A 21725-nucleotide genomic window follows, 5' to 3' on the forward strand; every position below is an offset into this window, starting at 1 on the left:
GTGAATCTAAGAATCAAGTGAATAAACAATCTGATGAACAGAATGAACTGTTGATTATAATAGAATCAGGGACATAGAAAGGGAATGGACTGACTATTCTTGGGGGGGAAAGGGGTGTGGGAGATGTGGGAAGAGACTGGACAAAAATCGTGCACCTATGGATGAGGACAGTGGGTGGGGAGTGAGGGCGGAGGGTGGGGCGGGAACTGGGAGGAGGGGAGTTATGGGGGGGGGGGGAAAAGGAACAAATGTAATAATCTGAACAATAAAGATTTAATTAAAAAAAAAAAAAAGAGCTTCACAGACAAAAAACAGGCTAAAATAATTTACTGCCACAAAACCAGAACTGCAAAAAATGCTAAAGGGACTGTTGTAAAAAGAAGAAATAGAAAGAAAGACAAGAACCCAGTCATAAAGAATAAATATGGCAACAAACAAGTACCTATCAATAATAACCTTAAATGTAAATGGATTAAATGCTCCAATTGAAAGACATAGAGTACTGAATGAATAAGAAAGCATTACCCATATATATTCTGTCTACAAGAAACTAGCTAGAGTGTGAGTGCTATAAGAGCAAGGACCACTTCCTGGGCACTTTTGTCTTTTCCCCAGGGCTGTCCCCTAGGGCCCGGCATAACATGGGGCCTCAGGACATGGAGCCTTGTCCTTAGTGAGCCTAGAAAGCCCAGGCAGGGACCTGCTAGGAGGTCCTTGTCAGTCTTAAGAAAAAAGCTTCTGAGCACATGCACTCTGTGGGCACTGTCTATGTATTCCCTTCACCCGGGCAGGCCCTCTTGTCCTCAAGTACAGATACGGAAATAGAAGTTTGAGAAGTTAATTACATGAAGCTAGCAAGTCCAGGTGGAGCTCAAATCAAGGTCTTGCCAACTTCCCTTCTTGCAGGACAGCATTTAGAGTGACTGAAAAGAGGAGATGAGGCCGAAAGTGTTCGTGGAAATGTGTGTGTGTGTGTGTTGTGCACGCAGTCAAATCTGAAAAGGCATTCACAAAGTAAGGTCAACATTTTATAAGGGCAAGGCAGGGGCACAAGTGAGAAAGGCAGACCGGGTATAAGGCAAAGTTTTTGTGGTGGGGACCCAGGGGGAGAGGTGGGGACTGGTGACTTGGGCAGCACACAGCTGGCCAGGGAGGTCTGCTGTACGGACGTCAGGAGTTCCCAGTCGCCTGGCTTTGTGTGAGCCTGCCTCTGAATGTTAACTGGAGAGGCACTGCTTTTGAAGAAGGTAGGCTTCTCTCAGGTTCGGAAAGCGAGCTGGCAGGTGGCTGCTGGCTGGCTCAGACCCCAGCCCAGGCCTCTTCCGGAAGTTAGATGAGGGCGCTGAGCAGGATGTGAACCAGTATGCCTCTGATCAGCACTTCCAGGGAGTCATTCAGTGATGATGACAGCGATTAAGAAAAAACAGTTCTCTCATTTCCCAGAGCCGCCTTCTTCAGCCAGAGCTGCACTCTGAGGAGATCCCGGTTTGCAGGATTCTCTGAGAGTCTCCACCTCAGTCTTGGGCCTTCCCCCTCTTCCTGCTGGGCTCTGGGTCCCCGGACTGCATGCATCACAGTGACTCATCCCTCCACACGCCGGCGAGGACACAGTCCCACTCATGTGCCAAACGACGTGCTGAAGGACCTGTGCTCCTCCTTGCCAGGCACTTGCTTTCTCTCTGTCCAGGGCTCTTGCACTCAGCTGGGCAGGACCAAGGCCTGCCCACCACCCCCTCCAAGCTGAGGGCTCCCCATGACACATTCCAGGGCCCTGGCAAGCTAGGCACCATCATTACTACTTTATTCACTTCCCTTGCTGTCTGTTTTTCTTGGAGACTGAGGCTGGGCTGGATGAGGTAGGAACAGGGTGTGAGGGGCTGTGGCCAAGACCTTGACCCGCACTCCCACTGTGTGCCACTGTGTTGGGCACCCTCGAGGTGTGGTTCACTCACTCCTGCCAGAGCCCAGAGCTCCCACTGCAGCCACCGCCTTCCCTTCCTGCCGCCTCCCTCTCATCATGTGCCACCTATTCCTTCCACAACAGCCAGGAGACCTCTGAAAACTCAAATTAGATCGTGCCATCTGCTCAAAGGGCTCCTGTGTCCTATGCAACATGCAGAGTATCCTCAGAGGATGGCTCCAGGACCCCCGATACCAATATCCTGGGTGCTCAAACCCCTTCTATAAAAAAATGTAGCATTTGCATATGACTACACATCCTCTGAGCACTTTAAATCATCTCTAGATTATTTACTGCCCCAAACAATGCCAGTAGCTGTTATACCAGGTTGCTTAGGGAATCACTTGTCAGGATTTCTCTTTTCAAGTATTTTCCATCTGTGGTTGATTGAATCTGCAGACAGGGAACCCACAAATAGGGAGGCTACTGTAATTTCCAGGTTCCTCACCAGGGACCAAAGGCCCCCACAGTTCAACCTGCCTCTCCCCTCCCACCGCTCCCTCTGGCCCATGCATCCCAGCCGCACTGGCCCCCCTTTGTGCCGATCGTCCCCCTCTGGCTTTCCCCTGGCTGGTCCCCCAGCCTGGCCTGCCCTTCCCCAAGGCTGGCTCCTTCTCACTGTCCTCTTCTCCGCTCCCACACCAGCTCTTGGAAGCCCTTCCTGACCACTTGTCTAAGGCAGCTCCCTCCCATCTCACCAGTTTCCTCACCACCATGGCACATTTCAGGGTCTACAATGGTGTGTGTACATTTGTTTACTGCTATACTCATCTCCCTGGGGATGTACGCCTGAGCAGGGCGTTTTGCCTTCTCCTTTGCTCTTCTGGTGCCTAAAACAGGGCTGGCATAGAGTAGGAGTTCCACACAGCAGCCCTTGCCCACAGGGGAGACGTTCCAGGTCCCAGTGGGCTCCTGAGGCAGCGGGTGGTACTGCACCTCACATAGACGGTGTCCCTCCTGTACACGCACACCTATGATAGAGCTTAATTTATGTTAGGCAAGGGAAGAGATGAACAATAATAAAATAAAAAATTGCTACAATACATTTCTAATAAAAGTTATGTGACTGTGGCATTATTAAGGAAAACAAGGGTGACTTGAAGAAGTACTGCGATACTGTGATGGCTACTAAGTGACTGGTGGACAGTGTGTGTCCACAGCATGGGGATGTGGAGCAAAGGGATGAGTCGCTTCCGGGGGTGGGGGGCGGGGGCGGGAAGGAGCAAGACCGCACGAGATTGCACCACACTACTCAGACAGCTGAGATGTAAAACTTGTTGTTTAGCTTTGGAACTTTCTATTTAATATTTCAGGCTGTAGTTGACCTTTGGTAACAGAAAAGGTAGAAAGTAAAGTTGCAGATAGCGAGGAACTATGGTATGTGTGCTAAGTGAAAAAAGTTGACATTCTCACCCCCGTTCCCAGATGAGAAAACTGAGGCTCAAAGAAAGAGAAAGCACTAGTTCAAAACCTGCCAAGGAGCACAGCTGCAGGCCTGGGACTCAGGTCCAGGGCAGGTGAGCCCACTTCCTAAGCTAGTGTCACTCCCCTGGTGCCCTCCAGCTGGGGGAAGTCGTGCCTGTGATCGGGAAGGGTCCTGGGTGGGGAGGGTGGGCAAGGTTGGTTACTCACTCTGTAGGGTTAGGAGCGTGGGCCCACCCCACCCGCTCACAGCACCAGCCCCTCCTGAGTCCTCTCTCCAATTGCTGCTCCAATCTGCCACCTTCCAGGGAAGCCGCTGATTGTTCTTCAAAAGGCAGATGATGGTTCTTGTTGGCAGCTCTGGGTGAGGCCAGGAATGCTAAAAGCAAAGGGCTGCAGCCAGCACAAAATAACCAGGCCATGTTATGCCTTTGATGTGGGAGGTGCTTGTGCACGTCTCTGTGTGTATGTGTGTGTGCGCATGTCTGTGTGTGTGTCTCTGTAGAGTCCCTTCAATGTGGCTGCTAGTTTGCTCTGCATTTAAGCTGAAAATGATAAATGCCCGTGGCAGAAAAGCAAAACCCCCAGCTGAACTGGCTTCCAAATATGCTAGCCATCGAGAAGGAAAAGAGGTGACTGGTGGACACATCAGTCCTCTCACTGTAGCATGTGTGGTCCCAGGTCAGGGTCCATTTGTGCAGTTTCTATTAAGTCCTGGCTTCCTGTTTCTCTCTTCTTGCATCTCACACCATGTTCTGCCTGGTCCCACCCCACCTTGGCACTCCAGACTCCAGCAACAGACCCCCTTCCAGGACCATTGCACAGTCTACCCCCTTTGCCCTCTTCCTTCATGACTCCTTCCTCAGCATTCAGGTTTCAGTTGTTCAGAGGACAAATGAATGTTCCTCTGAACACAGGTGGATGGATGGGTGCATGGATGGATGGATGGTGATGAGTGGGTGGATGGATAGATGGATGGATGGATGGATGGATGGATGGATGGATGGATGGGTGTGTGGGTGGGTGGATGGATGGATGGATGGTGGATGAGTGGGTGGGTGGATAGATGGATGGATGGATGGATGGATGGATGGATGGGTGTGTGGGTGGGTGGATGGATGGATGGATGGTGGATGAGTGGGTGGGTGGATAGATGGATGGATGGATGGATGGATGGATGGATGGATGGATGGGTGTGTGGGTGGGTGGATGGATGGATGGATGGTGGATGAGTGGGTGGGTGGATAGATGGATGGATGGATGGATGGGTGTGTGGGTGGGTGGATGGATGGATGGATGGATGGATGGATGGATGGATGGGTGTGTGGGTGGGTGGATGGATGGATGGATGGTGGATGAGTGGGTGAATGGGTAGATCGATGGATGGGTGGATGGATGGATGGATAGATGGATGGATGGGTAGATGGATGGATGTATGGATGGATGGATGGATGGATGGATGGATGGATGGATGGATGGGTGGAAGGATGTGTAGATGGGTGGATGGATGGACAGATAAATGGATAGATGAATAAGTGAATCAATGAATGCAGATGAAGTCTAATTGTGCTCTCATCTTCTTTACCATGGGGCAAAATTAAAACATACATTTGGGTTAAAAGTCCTTGTGTTCTCTCATTGTTGTTCAGTTAGTCATCACCTTTACTCAAGAGAAGTCAAATTCATTTTCTTCTGTTTCCATTTCATAGAAAAGCAAAGGAGTTCCCTGCCTTTAAATCCCACTGGGACCAAGTGCCATGCCCTTGCCATACCCACCCATACCTTCTTTATATTTCATTTAGGAGTGGGAATGCCAGGGTTATTCCTGATGCAATGTCCAAAGCACACTGAATTTGGAACTGGAAGACTTAGGGTCAAGGTCACCCCTGGATCTGTAACCTTGGGGAACTTCTTCATCCTCTCTGATCCTCAGTTTCTTCTTCGAGACCATTGTACTAGAGCAGTGTTACCCAGATTTTAGAGATTGGACCACCAATATATGATTTTTGCTATATTCTTGTGTCCCCTGTACTATTATTTACTTATATTGTTTTAAAGTGATTGGCCTTTTTTTCTTGAATTTATACTTTGTGTCATATTGCTGCCCAATCTAAAATAATGTGAGACACAAAAGAAATTTCCATTTTTCTTGTGGCTACATTAAAACACACACACACACACACACACACACACACACACACACACACACAGGTGAAATAAATTTTAATGATATATTTTATTTAATCATGTTCATCTAAAATGTAATCCAAGTAAATTATTAATGAGATATTTAACTTCTTATTCATACTAAATGTCTAAAATCTGGTGGGTATTTTACACTCAGCATATCTCTCTATAGATGCTGAATTTTCCCTGGAAATCCCTGATCTCTGTCCAGGTGTCATAAATGTATAGTGAATACATTTAGATCGAATACACTGAGTAGATTCATATATCCAAGTTATCCCAAGTATACAGTGACTTTCCAATAACAGAACTGAACCGAGTATCAGATATTAATTGTAAACTGATTACAGTGAAATGAAGTGAGCCCGGGTTCCACCCTTGCACCAACTAAGTATCACACACTCCAGGGCCACGTGGCTGGCGGTCACTATATCGCTCAGCATGAAAGCATGGCTCCCCCACCTCCCTGCTATAAAAGAGGTGCCTTAAAAGTAAGGACCCTGACAATGCATCAGTGACACTAAATTCCACCTAGATCTGCTGCCTGCTCTGTGTCCATTCAGAAGGATAAGTTAGCACATATGAAAGGTGTTAAAGACACACTAGCCCCAAGCGGAAACTCCCGTGAGGGAATCAGCAGGACTGAGAACACTGGGAAGGGACTTAATGCTGCAGCACTGTACGCCTGAAATAACCCAGCAACGAAACAACCCCGGCATGGAGAGGATCTCTAAGTGCTAACATTCTGGGTATTTCTCTCGTGTGACTATCACTTTGCTTCCTCTTAGAGGCCACTAGCAGTGGGGATTTGTGAAAAGCAAACTAAGCCAGAGTTGGTTCCATCTCTGCATCCCGAACTCTGTGACTCTGGGTGAGGTTGGGTTCCTTTTGTAAAATGAGGTGTTTAGACTCATCAGAAAGCAGCAGCCATGGAGTGGCAGGACAGACCCTGTACCAGTTACAGACCATCCCATTTTGTCTACCATAAACACTGTGAGGAAGGCACTATCATACCCATTTTCCAGAGAGGACCACTGAGGCTCAGAGTGGTTCAAGCAACTTGCCAGAGCCCCACCGACAGGAAACCACAAGGCTGGAGGGGCCACTGAGCACAATCCTAATCCACCATCCTCCCAGCTTCCAAGGGCTCTTCTCAGAATAAAACATGGTAGGTTAAAAGTTTAAAAAAATGGTAGGTGTGTGTTCCAAAGCATGTCAGCATGCAAACCATGGCATTTCTTGGAGTTTTCCTTCCAGTTTATACCAGATCCCTGGTTTCCTGAGTCAGCATGTATCTCTTAGACAGCATGTATTTCTCTGGGTTTCCATCTATTAGATTTTCCTCCTTCTAGCTTTTTGTTTTTATTCTTCTCCCACTGAGATCTCCTGGGTGATTCTTCTTCTTCTTTTCTTTTTGTTTATCCTCACCTGAGGACATTTTTACATTGGTTTTAGAGAGAGTGGAAGGGAGAGGGATAGAGAGAAACATTGATGTGAAAGAGACACATCGATTGGTTGCTTTCCACACAGGGGGCCAGGGATTGAGCCTGCAAACAAGGTACATGCCCTTGACTAGAAATGAACCTGGGACCCTTCAGCATGCTGGCTGACACTCTACCCACTGAGCCACCCCTGCCAGGGCTCTTGGTGCTTCTTGGAGCCTTGCCCATTCTGGAGTGTGGAATTGCTGACCTACTGGACCACATCAAGCCTGCATATATGTTTGATTGGTTCATGCAGTGCTGGCTTGCTTAGTGTTTTATAAACTTTTAAATTAGTTGCTAACATCAAAATATTGGAATATCCTATATAATAAAAGGCTAATATGCAAATCAACCGAACGGTGGGATGACCAGGCACTATGATACGCGCTAACCACCAGGGGGCAGACACTCAATGCAGGAGCTGCCCCCTGGTGGTCAGTGCATTCCCACAGGGGACGCACTGCTCAGCCAGAAGCCAGGCTCACAGCTAACACAATGGCAGTGGCGGGAGCCTCTCCCACCTCCGCTGCAGCCCCAAGGATGTCCGACTGCTGGCTTAAGCCTGCTCCCCTGAGGGCTCCTGGACTGTGAGAGGGGCCAGGCTGGACTGAGGGACCCCCTGAGTGCATGAATTTCATGTACTGGGCCTCTAGTTTCATATAAAAATCTAGATTTCTAAATTCTCCTTAACAATTTGGCAACACTGGGCCACTGGCTGGAAGGCCGAGCAGTACCCACTCTCCCTATTGTCTCCACCGCTCCCTCTTCACCCAGCCTGAATGCCAGTAGTCAGCTGTCATTGCTGCCATTTTCTTATAATGGAGGTGGGATGCTGCTCGGTCACTTTCCTAGCTGTGTGACTTTGGGTAAGTGTTTCAATGCTTTCATCGGAGAAATGGGCATAACAATTATACATGCCCCAAAGGGTTGTCATGAGAGTTACATGAGTGAATCATGTAAAGTGCTTTGAAGACTCCCTAGTATCTAGGAAGAGCTATGTAAGTGCTGGCGATTATTAAGAGGAAAGTGCAGTGTTTTAGCACATGTGTCTCTTGTTAGGTCAGAGAGAGCCCAGGATCGGATACATGCAGACATGTGACGAGATAATGGACTCCCCCTGGCATGTCTGGCAGATCAGCATGCCAGACACAGATACTGGCTTCTCCCTGAATCAACCCCGACCCCCACACAGATACTGACTTCTTCCTGAATACCCTGCTGACCCCCTGCAGCTGAAACTTCCTCAGCTAAATACCTCAGCTCATGTCCCGGCCCCTCACCCAACCGCAGTATAAAAAAGTGCCCCGGGGGAGACGGAAGATGGCGGCGATATAGGCAGAGGCGTCCCAGGTCATGTCCCAGAGCAAATGGAGTGAGCAGCTGAAACTAGTAACACCCACCCCGAATTGGCGAAATTGCTCAGCTGGTGAGACGGTTTGCAGCCGGGAAGGGCAGAACTCCCCTGGAAAGGTAAAAAAAACCAGGGGTTTGGGCAGGAAAGTTTGCCAGACCTCTGAGCCCAGAGGGTCGGAGGGAGACCACGTGGCAGACAGCCACGTCCCTTGGGACAGGCACAGCCCCTGACTGGGGAAAGGAGATCCGTGGGATTCCTGGCGCCACCGGGGGATTTGAGAGCTGGGTTCTGTGATCACGGAGGACTGAGCCTAAAGGGGGCAGCCTGAAGAGCTGACCAGACCATGCAGTGCCGGTAAGAGAAGAGCTTACAGAAACCAAGCCTTCCCCATTTCCGCAGCCGGCGTTTGTTTGTTTGTTTTCACTGAATCCTGTTCATAAGACATTTCGGATACAGACACTCACCTGTGCTGAAGAGAGGGAGAGGGTGTGGAGGAGTGGAATCTGGGGAGAGACTGAGGAGAGAAGGGGGGCCAGGAGAGGTGGCAGCGAATTGAGTGCTGAGACACCCCTGAGCCCAGGACTGGGGCAGCCATTCTCTCCGGAGAGTGAGACTCCTCCACCCAGCCCCCAGGCAAGGAGCACAGCCACAACCAGATCCCACCCTGAATGAGATCAAGGATTAAAATAATCTGATCAGTCCCTGGGAGTTAACAGGGTCTGGCCTATAGAGGGATTTTCAATCCCAGCAACAACACAGAGCGGGTAACTATTAAGGAACCACCTCTGGATAGTTGACCTCTCCAAATCAGTTTTAAATGCGATAGAGAAGCCATATAGCCTCAGAGGCCAACTCCAGAACACTGCCACCCAGAGGCTGAGCCACAAACTGACTCTTTGCTAAACACAAAATAAGGCAGTCTGGGAAACAAATACGGCCTGCTTTAAAATAAGGACTGTGGTTTACAACACAGAGGAACAGTGTATCGCAGGGAAACTCAACACTCTCCTGAATACCTGGCAGGACTAAAGGCGAGCCAGACTGAAGAATAGAAGAACCGAAGGACCTTCACTACTGCAAATTTTTTTTTTCTTTTTTCACCTTTTAACTAAGAAACCAATTTTTCTTTCTTTTTTTTCTTCTTTTTTTTTCTTTTTCTTTTCTTTTGCTTCCTTCTTTTTCCATCACCTGATTTTACCCTTTTAATTACTACCTTCTTATTTTTAACCAGTATTATTACTGCTACCATTTTACCATTTTTTAAAGTGCCATTTTATTTTCTCTTTATTTTATTTTGGGATTAGTGTCCTCCATTCTATTTTCATCGTTACATTATTAGTTGTTTCTAATTTGCATCCATATCCAGGGAGCTGTTGCTGGAATTTGTTGGGATTAGTGGCGGTTCTATAGGAGTATTCTCTTCACATAAAAAGTCTCTTTCCCTCTTCCACTTCATTTTCTCTTTTCGTTCTTTTTTTTTTTCTATTCTTTTCTCGCTTTTATTTTCCCCCCTCCTTTTTCCCAATTTCATTTTTTCACTCCTTTTTTTGGTCCCTAATTTTCTTTTCTTTTTTCTCTTTTATCTTTTTCTCTTCCTTCTTCCTTATCCCCTAATTCTCTTTATTTGGGTGGTCACCTTTATTTGGGGTTATTAATATCGTGAATATATTTGTGTTTAGTGCCTGGTACGTGGTGCCTTGTTGTGTTGTATTTTGTGGCTTTAAATCAACGCAGCAGATCCAAGCAACAGCAGCCTCCTGAGCACCACACCCTCTGCTGAGGAACAGCAGCTGTAAGTGAAACCTCCCCCCACCAGCCAGAAGAGCCACCACAGCTGTGAAGAGGAGCTGCTGCCAACTGAAGTGCAGCTGCTACCGCAACCGCCCAAAGAGCAACCACAGACCAAGGAGTCACTGCCACCCAGGGAGCAGCCACTGAATGACTCAATGTCTAGATATGTCAGTGAGATCAAACATGGGTAGACAAAGAAACCCCCAAAGGAAAGAGAAGGAGGACTCGCCAGAAAAGCAGCTAAGTAATACAGAGGCATGCAACATGACAGAAAAAGAATTCAGAATAAGGGTCCTAGAGTGCATAAACCGGATGGAGGAAAAAATCAACAACTTCTGCAAGAAGCAAGAAGAAACAGATGAAAAAGTCAACTACCTATGCAAGAAGCAAGAAGAAACAGATGAAAAAATCAATAACATATGGAAGAAGCTAGAAGAAACAGATGAAAAAATCAACAACTTAAGTAAGACCCAAGAAGAAATGAAGAGTGATATAGCTGCAATAAAAAACACCATTGAAAGTATCAACAGTAGACTAGGAGAAGCGGAGGACCGAATTAGTGAATTAGAAGACAAGGAAGCAAAACACACCCAAAATGTACTGCAATTGGAGAAAAAAATTAAAAGACAGGAGGAGAGCCTAAGGGAGCTTTGGAACAACATGAAACGAAACAACATACGAATAATAGGGGGGCCAGAACAACAGAAAGATGAACAAGGATTAGAAAACCTATTCGAAGAAATAATATCAGAAAACTTCCCTGAGGTGGGGAAGAAAAAAGTCACACAAGCCCAGAGAGTCCCAAACAAGGTGAACCCGAAAAGACCCACACCAAGACACATCATAATTACCATGGCAAATGTTCAGGACAAAGAGAGAATCTTACAGGCTGCAAGAGAGAGACGGAAAGTTACATACAAGGGATCTCCCATTAGATTATCAAATGATTTCTCAACAGAAACACATCAGGCCAGAAAAGAATGGACTGAAATTTACAAAGTGATGCAAAGCAAAGGACTGAATCCAAGAATACTCTATCCAGCAAGGCTATCATTCAAACTTGAAGGAGAAATAAGAAGCTTCACAGACAAAAAAAGGCTAAGGGAGTTTATCACCACCAAGCCAGCAATGCAAGAAATGCTAAAGGGTCTGGTGTAAAAAGAAGAAATAAAAAGCTCAGAAAGAAAACAGGCACAACAAAATAGAAATGGCTACAAACAAGTACCTTTCAATAATAACTTTAAACGTAAATGGACTAAATGCTCCAACCAAAAGACATTGAGTGGCTGAATGGATAAAAAAACATGACCCATACATCTGCTGTCTACAAGAAACCCACCTCATTAGAAGGGACTCACACAGACTGAAAGTGAAAGGATGGAAAAATATCTTTCAGGCAAATGGAAAGGAAAAGAAAGCTGGGGTAGCAATACTTATATCGGACAAAATAGACCTCAAAGTGAAGGCCATAACAAGAGATAAGGAAGGCCACTTCATAATACTAAAGGGATCGATACAACAAGAAGATATAACCCTGGTAAACATATATGCACCCAATGCAGGAGCACCCAAATTCATAAAAAAACTCCTGGAAGATATCAAAGGAGAGATTGACAACAATACAATCATAGTAGGGGACTTTAATACACCACTGACAGCACTTGGTAAGTCCTCTAGACAAACAATCAGCAAAGATACAGCAATCCTAAATGACTCACTAGATCAGATGGACTTAATAGACATCTTCAGAACACTTCACCCCAATGCCACGGAATATACATTCTACTCAAGTGCTCATAAGACATATTCAAAAATAGACCATATATTGGGTCACAAGCAAAGTATCCCCAAATTCAAGAAGATTGAAATCATAAAAAGCATCTTTGCAGACCACGATGGCATAATATTAGAAATAAACTACAATAAAAACAACCCAAAATACTCAAACACCTAGAAGCTGAATAGCATGCTATTAAATATTGATTGGGTTACCAATGAGATCAAAGAAGAAATTAAAAACATCCTGGAAACTAATGACAATGAAAACACAACAATCCAAAACCTATGGGACACAATGAAAACAGTCCTGAGAGGGAAGTTTATAGCTCTACAGGCCTATCTCAAAAAATAAGAAAAAAATGGTAGTAAATCATCTAACTCTACAACTCAAAGAATTAGAAAGAGAGCAACAAGAAAACCCCAGAGTGAGCAGAAGGAAGGAGATAATAAAGATTAGAGCAGAAATAAATGACATAGAGACCAATAAAACAATACAGAAAATCAATGAAACCAAGAGCTGGTTCTTTGAAAGGATAAACAAGATTGACAAACCTCTAGCCAGACTCACCAAGAAGCAAAGAGAGAGGACCCAAATAAACAAAATCAGAAACGATAGAGGCGAAATAACAACAGACCCCACAGAAATACAAATGATTGTTAAAAAATACTATGGACAGCTCTACTCCAACAAACTAGACAACCTGGAGGAAATGGACAAATTCCTAGAAAAATACAACATTCCAAAGCTCAATCAGGAAGAATCTAAAAATCTCAACAGGCCAATAACTATGGAAGAAATTGAAGCAGTCATCAAAAAGCTTCCATCAAACAAAAGCCCCGGACCAGACGGCTTCACAGGGGAGTTTTACCAAACATTCAAGGAAGAACTAAAACCTATCCTCCTCAGACTACTACAAAAAATTCAAGAGGAAGGAACACTTCCAAGCTCATTCTATGAAGCCAGCATCACCCTAATACCCAAACCAGGTAAAGACAACACAATGAAAGAGAATTACAGGCCAATATCCCTCATGAACATAGATGCCAAAATCCTCAACAAAATCTTAGCAAATCGGATCCAGCAGTACATCAGAAAGATCATACACCATGACCAAGTAGGATTTATTCCAGGGATGCAAGGATGGTACAATATCTGCAAATCAATAAACGTGATACATCGCATAAACAAATTGAAAGAAAAAAACCACATGGTCATATCAATTGATGCAGAAAAAGCATTTGACAAAATTCAACACCAATTTTTTTTTTAATATATTTCATTGATTTTTCACAGAGAGGAAGGGAGAGAGATAGAGAGTCAGAAACATCGATGAGAGAGAAACATTGATCAGCTGCCTCCTGCACACTCCCCACTGGGGATGTGCCCGCAACCCAGGTACATGCCCTTGACCGGAATCGAACCTGGGACCCTTCAGTCCGCAAGCCGACGCTCTATCCACTGAGCCAAACCGGTTTCGGCTCAACACCCATTTTTGATAAAAACTCTCAGTAAGGCAGGAGTAGAAGGATCATACCTCAACATAATAAAAGCCATATATGACAGGCCCACAGCCAGCATCATACTCAATGGACAAAAACTAACACCATTTCCCCTAAGAACAGGAACAAGACAGGGATGCCCCCTCTCACCACTCCTGTTCAACATAGTACTGGAAGTGTTAGCCATTGCAATTCGGCAAGAAGAAGAAATAAAAGGCATCCAAATTGGAAAAGAGGAAGTAAAACTGTCCTTATTTGCAGACGACATGATATTATACATACAAAACCCTAGAGACTCCATCAAAAAGCTACTAGACCTAATACATGAATTTGGCAATGTAGCAGGATACAAAATTAACCCCAAGAAATCTGAGGCATTTCTATACACCAATAGTGAACTTTCAGAAAGAGAGATTATAAAAACAATCCCGTTTACCATCGCACCAAAAAAATTAAGCTACCTAGGAATAAACTTAACTAAAGAGGTAAAAGACCTCTACTCAGAAAACTGCAGGATGTTGAAAAAAGATATAGAAGAAGATATAAACAGATGGAAGAACATACCGTGTTCATGGATTGGTAGAATCAACATCATTAAAATGTCCATACTACCCAAAGCAATCTATAAATTCAACGCACTTCCCATTAAAATACCAATGGCATACTTCATAGATCTAGAACGAACTCTCCAAAAATTCATCTGGAATAAAAAAAAGACCCCGAATAGCTGCAGCAATCCTGAAAAAGAACAAAGTAGGTGGGATCTCAATACCAGATATCAAGCTGTATTACAAAGCCACTGTTCTCAAAACTGCCTGGTACTGGCACAAGAATAGGCATATAGATCAATGGAATAGAATAGAGAGCCCAGAAATCAGCCCGAACCAATATGCTCAATTAATATTTGACAAAGAAGGCAAGAACATACAATGGAGCCAAGATAGTCTCTTCGATAAATGGTGTTGGGAAAATTGGACAGATATATGCAAGAAAATGAAACTAGACCACCAACTTACACCATACACAAAAATAAACTCAAAATGGATAAAGGACTTAAATGTACAACAGGAAACCATAAAAATTCTAGAAGAATCCAAAGGCAACAAAATCTCAGACATATGCCGAAGCAATTTCTTCACTGATACAGCTCCTAGGGCACTTGAAACTAAAGAGAAAATGAACAAATGGGACTACATCAAAATAAAAAGCTTCTGCACAGCAAAAGAAACCATCAACAAAACAATGAGAAAACCCACTGTGTGGGAAAACATATTTGCCAATGTCATATCTGATAAGGGCCTAATCTCCAAAATGTATAGGGAACTCATACAACTTAACAAAAGGAAGATAAACAATCCAATCAAAAAATGGGCAAAGGACCTAAATAGACACCTTTTAAAAGAGGACATTCAGAAAGCCAAGAGACATATGAAAACATGCTCAAAGTCACTAATCATCCGAGAGATGCAAATCAAAACAACAATGAGGTACCATCTCACACCCGTCAGACTGGCTATCATCAACAAATCAACAAATGACAAGTGCTGGAGAGGATGTGGAGAAAAAGGAACACTCGTGCACTGCTGGTGGGAATGCAGACTGGTGCAGCCACTATGGATGACAGTATGGAGTTTCCTCAAAAAACTACAAATGGAACTCCCATTTGACCCTGTGATCCCACTTCTAGGAATATATCCCAAGAAACCAGAAACCCCAATCAGAAAGGATATATGCACCCATATGTTCATAGCAGCACAATTCACCATAGCTAAGATCTGGAAACAGCCTAAGTGCCCATCAGTAGATGAATGGATTAGAAAAATGTGGTACATCTACACGATGGAATACTATGCTGCTCTAAAAAGTAAGGAACTCTTACCATTTGCAACGGCATGGATGGAACTGGAGAGCATTATGCTAAGTGAAATAAGCCAGTCAATGAAGGATAAATACCACATGATCTCACTCATCATGGATAATAGAGACCATTATAAACTTTTGAACAATAATAGATACAGAGGCAGAGCTGCCTCAAACAGATTGTCAAACTGCAGCGGGAAGGCCGGGGAGGGTTGGGGGACAGGAGGTAGGGGGGTAAGAGATCAACCAAAGGACTTGTATGCATGCATATAAGCATAACCAATGGACATAAGACACTGAGGGATAGGGGAGGCTAGGGGACTGTCTAGGGCGGGGAGGGGGGGAAAATGGACACATATGTAATACCCTTTGTATTACTTTAAGCAATAAAAAAAAAAGAAAAAAAAAGCGCCCCCCTCCCTGTTGGTGTGAATCCACTTGCCCTGTCTTTCGGGTACGTGGGTCTCCCGGGGACGCAGAAATAAACCTTTCCTTTCTTTTTTTCTGATTCACTGGACTCTTTATTTCTTATTCCACCTCCTGAGCCACCTAACCTAACATCTCTAACACTGGAAAAAATGAGAGAGAGCAAAAGAGCCACATGTTTTCAGAAAAACAGGAGGGAAGCGCGATTCTCTGCGAAGGCAAAACATTTCCTAAAACTGGGCCACTTAGCTCATTCACGCTATCTGACTGCCCCTGGCATTCAAGGCACCCCCATCCTCCCCACCCAGCGTTTCCTGTGCCTCTGCAGGGCGAGCACCCTGCCAGCAGCACCCACAAACCTCAGCTTCCCAGGAGCTTCCAGGGCAGACCTGTGCTCCCTCCCACTCCCTCTCTGCCCCTGCCAGGCTGCAGCAGAGGGCCCTGTGGCTGGAGCTTGAAACTGCTCAGCAGCTCCAGCTGGAGACATTCATGTTTGGGCTGGTGTTATCTCCATGGTTTTTCTCAGGGCCACACATTCCCTGGGTTCATCATGGACTGACTGCTTCCTCCATCAGGTCATTCTCCCCTCATCTCCCACCAGCAGGCGTGCCCTCTGGTGGGGTTCTGCATTTAGGGAAAAGATGCTGCAGAAAGCAGTGCATTGCTCCAGGTCACTGGCAGGGCCCAAGCACGCTGGCACATCAGACCAGAAAACAATGGCAGCCAGTATCTGTTAGGCTCCTACAATGTGCAAAGGATACCTTTGTCTCCACCTCCGTGTGCTTCATTGCAATCAGCACAGCAGCAATGCGAGGCACAGAAGGTGAATGGCAGTCATTGAGCTCTTACTCTACGGGAGAGCAAACACTTCCCAAGAATGGTGATACGCATGTTTAAAACTCCACTTAACCTTTAAAACAGCCCTGCCTGCGAGGGAGGTGTTATTGTTATACCCTCTTGCTGATGAGGGGGCCCAGAGAGGGTGAGCAATTTCCTGAGGTCACAGACTAGCAGGCAGGGGAGCCAGTGTGACCCCAGGCCTTCTGACACCAGAGACCACTTGTTTAGCTGCCCAACTGGCCTGCCCACTTTCTTGCACATGAAAACTGGTTTTCAGAGAGGCGGGGTATTACATCTGCGGTCACACGGCAAACAAGAGTAAGATTTAAGATTCAAATCCGTGTTTGTCCAGTTCCACAGCAATGCATTTTACATCCAGTTTCACAGAGCAGAACTGATACAGGGGGCCATTCTAGAAAGCGCAGGGGCAAGGATTACAAAATAAGTATTCTGGACCCCGGCCCAAGGCAGCCCAAACAGCCTCCAGTGTAGCTGTTTCACTGGTCTGTGCTGTGTCCCACCCATGGGCCATGTCTCCCACTGGGCTGCACAGCACAGCCTGGCTCCCCTGGGCCTTGGACAGACGCACCGAGAGTGGCTTGTCCCAGGGTGCCCAGGGAGTTATTACCTGCGCCACACCTGGACTCTAGGGCTGCTTATGCAGGGCTCCTTCTCACCTATGACAGCAGTGACCTGAAGGCCAAACGTGCACAGAGGGCCAGGCCAGTTACACAGGAGTGTGACGTGCTCCATGTATGGACTAGCTCAAATTGGAATGCATGTGTGCTTTTTAAAGGGGCAGCTATTAAATAAATTAGGGTGCAAATATACAATAGAATGCTATGCAGCATCATAAAAAAATGAAAAAGCCTAATAGATACTGGTATGGATGACCCTATATAATAAAGCCTAATATGCTAAGTGTCTGGTCAACCAGTCGGCTGTTCAACCAACCAAAGCATAATATGCTAATGATATGCTAAGGCTGCTCAACCACTCCCTATGATGTGCAATGACCACCAGGGGGCAGCAGTCAACCTGTCAACCAGTCTCTATGACATGCACTGACCACCAGGGGCAGATGCTCTGACCGGTAGGTTGCTGCTGGAGTTCGGCTGATTGGGACTGAGCAAGATGAGCTGGACATGCCCTGGAGCCCTCCCATGCCCTGGAGCCCTGGAGCCCTGGAGCTCTCCCGTGGCCCCTCCCTGTCTAGCCAACCTCCTGCATCCCTCCCTGGCCCCGATCATGCACTGGTGGGGTCCCTCGGTCTGGCCTGCGCCCTCTCACAATCCAGGACCCCTCAAGGGATGTCAGAGAGCCGGTTTCGACCTGATCCCACAGGCCAGGCCTAGGGATCCCCTTGGTGCACGATTTCGTGTACCAGGCCTCTAGTTTATAAGTGAAACAGCAATATGTAGGACTGTGTGTAGAATGTACTCATTTTGCAGAGAGTAAAAAAAATGGGAGAGTTAAAATTACAATGTGTGCCTATTTATAGTTTTAATTTTTTTAATAATATGAATGTCATTACCTATTTAGTGAACACACACACACACACACACAGACATACACACAGACACAGACACACATAGCTGCATGAGAAAAGCAGCCTGTTCCTCATCTCCAGCCAATGATATCATCTGCAAATAGAAAGAAGTACTATCTCTGTTCCTAGTTTGATAAGTTTTTATTATAAATGAAGGTTGAATTTTGTCAAATACTTTTTCTGCATCTATTGAGATGATCATGTGGATTCCCTCTTTCAGCTTGTTAATATGGTGACTCACACTGAATGACTTTCCAATGCTGAACCAGCCTTGCATGCCTGGGATAAAGCCCACTTCGTCTTGATGTATTACCTGCCTTACGCATTCCTGGATTGAATTTGCTGACACCCTGTTGAGGAATTTTAAGTCTGTGCTCATGAGGAAGATTGGTCTGTAGTTTTTTGTAATATCTTTGTCTGGATTTGATTTAGGGTAAGCTGGTGTCATAAAATAAGTTGTCAATTTTCCCTGAAATATATATTTTTAATTCTCACCCAAGGATATGTGTGTGTGTTTTTTAAATGATTTTAGAGAGAGATGAAGGGGGAGAGAAAAAGAGAGAGGGGGAGAAACATTGATCGGCTGCCTCCCATTTGCACCCACACTGGGTATCAAACCTGCAACCTTTTGGTGTTCAGGACAATACTCCAACCAACTTAGCACTGGGCCAGGGCCTAGGAAGTAATCTCTAAATGACAAAAAACGGCTTAGGGATGGGTGCTGTGTGCAGACATGGTGTGACATGCTTAGCCCATTGGGCCCTCCCAGGAGCCCTCTGAAGTGTGCCTACACTTACCTGCACTTTGCGAGTGAGGTCAGTGAGGCACCAGGGGAAGCCACTTGTCTAAGGTCACACCCTTATATTAATAAGCCGCAGAGCCAGGCTCACCCTCAGGTCCAACTCCGGGCTTTGTCCTCTTACCCCGTTTACCTCATCTTCTCTGAAGATGTTTCTGGGCGTTAGAACAGTGGGCAGGAGAACACAGCTGGAGGGCTCGGTCCGGCTTTCTGGTCACCTTCTTCCACCTCTGGTTGACAACAACTGTGACTACCGTGTGCCAAAGCACTGCTTGCCTCCCAGGCCAGGCAGTCACAGCCTCCATCTCACAGCCTGAGGCAGGCGCTACGCCCTCACTGGGCAGTTTGGAAATACTCCCACCTGCTTGGTGGCCACCATCTTCCTCACCTTGCCTCCCTTAAAGGTAAAGACTACCTCTGAGTGAGTTTCATGTGGTGCTGCTTTCCTCCCGGTGGGCTCACTGCCCCCTCCCCCAGACACTCAGGCTTGCCTTTCCTGCCTGCACTGCCTCCTGCTGTGCACGTCTCATCCCAGCGGCCCAGCCAGTGTCCCCAGCTCCGGGTGGGCTCTGCTATGTGTGTTCACAGTTAGAAACATCTGGCTTACCTAACAAGGAGGCGGAAAGGGATGGAGTTTAAGGAACAGCTGAGCCAGCAATCTTCACACTGAGCACACAGCCTTAAGGGCTGAGTTGGTGCAGAGAACTCCATGGCAGTGATGAAGGGTGCCATGGCTGGGTGCAATGGCTTCCATAGGTAACCTCAATAATATCAACTACCTGTGTGGGTGGCTCTTCTTTGATTTTCCAGGGGGAGGAAATCAGGGTACAGAGTAGTTGGGAATTCTCAAGTGGCAGAGCTCAGTCCATACTTCAACATCAGAGCCCCCTGCACCCACATCAGCCTGTTAAATGCACCTGCCTGGGCAGTTCCTGGAGGCAGGGGACTAGACCACATGACCCATCTCAAGCTCTTCCTCTTCATTGAGAGAAGGAAGGTGGTAGGAAAAGTGGGCCCTTCCTCCTAGTCACTGCCTCCCCGCAGCCACACAGCCGCTCCCCACTCCCCACCCCCACCCGCTCCCATCCACACCTCTGGCCACCACAGTGAGAACTCAGTCAGGCTGAGTCCTCTGCCAGGAAAAGGGATTCAATTAAAATCTCACTTTTCAACAATATTCCCAAGCCCCGCGTGGTCATTACCTCACACCCAGCTGAGTGGGGTGGGGGGGCATCAGGGGTGGGGCAGGAGTGTTTGCTAACTGCTGGTGCTGGGATGGGGGGTGGGGGATGGGGGATGGGGAGGGAGGCAAAGGCTGCAGCGAGCACAGCACTGGGAGTAGGTGCTGAGCCAGTGCTTTTCTCTGGGGCCTCCCAGGCCTTTCTCTGGCTCACTGCAGGCCAGCTGCTGCTCCTCCTCACAACCAACAACCTCCTGGTCACCAGCATGGCATCAGCAATGAAGGGGCCAGGCCTGAGCCCAGTGCCCAGCTCCTGCCACCTCCCTGGTCCACCTGGCCCCTTCTCACTGCGGTTCCAGGGGGAGCTGCCCTCAGAAAGCTGTTGACAGATGTGGAGACAGAGGCACCGGATACAAAAGGCCACAAATTAACACCAGTTCTGCTTCATTCTACAAACTGCATCTTAGTCACCAGGCAGACTTGCCTGCCCTTTTGGTTTAAAGAGAGTAACAAGGAGTTCACCTTGAACCACCTCGAATACAGTTAACAAAACAACCATCATCAGCCCATGACCTTTATGCGAGCGGCCTGTCAATCATTCTTCTCTAAAATGCCGGGCCCTGCACCCACCGCTGTCTCTAGAACCACAAGCCTAAACTTGTGAACCCAGGAGCTGTCCAGGGCTCCCTGAGTCCCTTTGGCACACAGTAGGTGATCCTAACACTTAGTTGGGTGTTTAAACACATAACTGCCCTTGACTCTCTAATCTCAGTCCAAGGCCCTCCTCCCTGCCCCCACTCTTAAAGTCTCCAAGCCCTGGCCCAGCCTGGTTGAGTCCACGCCTAGCGCCATGCCTGGCATAAGCAGGTGCCAATGCTGTGGGTGGGGCGGGCCCAGCTGACATGGGGTTTAGGCTGTGAGGTGTGGGGTGTGTGAAGGTCTGAGCTTCGCCTCGCTCTGTTCTCCCCACCCACATGCCCCTGCTTTGGGTCAGCCTCTCCTTGTCCCAATGACTCTGTCCCTGACTGGCTTTTCAGAAGAAAAGCCAGTGAGAGTGGCTGCCTCAGTCAGCAGGGAGGGCTGGGGAGACACTCTCCGATGTGAGGGCTCAGGGGAGAGAGACCGGCCACGTCTCCAGGTCAGCGACCTCCTGAGAAACCCACTCCCCAGAGAGAGCTCCGGGGGAGGGGGGGGGCAGGAGGGCAGAGCAGAGCAGGATGCAAGCTGGCCGAGTCCACCCGCTCCAGGTCACTGCAGGACCAGGGCAGTGCCTGAGGCTGTGGCTGCGGGGCTGGCGGCTCAGCTCCCAGGGGACGGGCCATCAGTTAGTAATAAAGCCTCATCGCTGGCTGGGCAGGGAGAGGCGTGGGGAGGCAGCCTTAGTAAAGTTAGGTTTCTGGCACCTGCATAATTTGGCACGGGGGTATTTACACTACCGCATTGGGGCCCTGGCTACCCAGGTGAAGGTTTGGAATGGAAACCTCAGACGGGCTCTCAGAAACACAGCTCCCAAGCCTGGGTCTCAGGGTGCTGGAGGCCGGGAATGGTGCTAGGATCCCAGTCCGCACAGGGATGCCCCTCTCCCTGCCCTTCG

The 21725-nt window shown here is 47.2% G+C and overlaps 1 protein-coding gene across 1 annotated transcript in view; it reads right to left on the reverse strand.

Annotated features, from left to right (window-relative positions):
* Positions 1 to 21725, reverse strand: part of GPR139 (G protein-coupled receptor 139) — a 56819-nt gene that overhangs the window by 34236 nt on the left and 858 nt on the right. The gene's annotated exons all lie outside the window — the stretch shown is intronic.

This window comes from Myotis daubentonii, chromosome 4, assembly GCF_963259705.1.
Source record: "Myotis daubentonii chromosome 4, mMyoDau2.1, whole genome shotgun sequence".
In the NCBI taxonomy this organism is placed as follows: domain Eukaryota; kingdom Metazoa; phylum Chordata; class Mammalia; order Chiroptera; family Vespertilionidae; genus Myotis; species Myotis daubentonii.